Below are 1,071 nucleotides of genomic sequence, written 5' to 3'. Positions count from 1 at the left end.
AAGTGGGACCTTGGAACCGAACCCGAGTTCAGTATCAAGGTTTTTTACAGTAATAATTAATTCACAAAGTTATTACACGAAGTCCCGTGAGACTTCGCTAAGTAATAACTTCGGCTCATCGGAGCCAATACATTCTGATACTGTACAGAGCTCCTGCTCCGTACAGTATTACAACAAAGTTTTATGTGAATCGACTTCGGATGAGGCATCCGAAATCGATTCGCTCATTCCTAGTTATGATATATATATCTTCTGCATGTTTCAGGAATGATAAGGTATGGTTGGCATTAGAAACTGAACTTTTCCTCTTGGTGGGAGTGGGCTGATCCTACTTCCAGCCAGGAGGGGGCGCTCTAGAGAATTCTAGAGTTAGCTTAGTAAACCTGGAGTGAGAGAGCACGTCCACCAGCTCCTTGTGCCCTGGGACTAAATATACAGACCCTGATTTATCATACCTTTACTCCAGAATTCTGGAGTCAAAAAGTCACAAAATAGGGCTTTTGTGACTTTTTTGCACTCTCTTGTGCAACATTTAAGTGCTTGCACAGAAAATGTGTGATTATTTACATGCACTTGCGCAAAATTTTGTGAGTCTTTGCATTTTTACACCACTCACTCCAGTTTTGTAATATGGGTGGAACAGTGGGTGTGGTTAGCTATGTTAATGAGTGAACGGTTATTCTAAGCTGGATGTACCTGCACTCATCAGATCGCAGAAGCTAAACAGCTTAAGGCCGGGCAAGTACCAGATTGGGAGACTGGTTGGGAATCCCCGGTTCCGTTGCATGTGGGTAGAAATACATGGAGGCAAAAACAATAATAAATTATTAATAGGAGTTTATTATAAACCACCTAATATACCAGAGTCCACAGAAAATCTAATACTAAAGGAGATAAACGAGGCGGCAAATCATAATGAGGTGGTTATTATGGGGGACTTCAACTACCCAGATATAGACTGGGAAACTGAAACTTGTATATCTCATAAAGGAAACAGGTTCTTGGCAATAACAAAAGACAATTACCTTTCCCAACTGGTTCAGGACCCGACTAGAGGGACGGCCATACTAG

At 41.6% G+C, this 1,071-nt stretch overlaps 1 pseudogene; it reads left to right on the top strand.

The window, feature by feature from the left end:
- The first annotated feature begins 668 nt into the window (after positions 1-668).
- On the top strand, positions 669-787 carry LOC121003019 (annotated as a pseudogene).
- The last annotated feature ends 284 nt before the right edge of the window (positions 788-1,071 follow it).

The sequence above is a fragment of the Bufo bufo genome, chromosome 5 (genome assembly GCF_905171765.1).
Source record: "Bufo bufo chromosome 5, aBufBuf1.1, whole genome shotgun sequence".
Lineage (NCBI taxonomy): Eukaryota > Metazoa > Chordata > Amphibia > Anura > Bufonidae > Bufo > Bufo bufo.
Note: the sequence above shows the minus strand (reverse complement) of the source record. Positions and strands in the feature narration are given on the sequence as shown.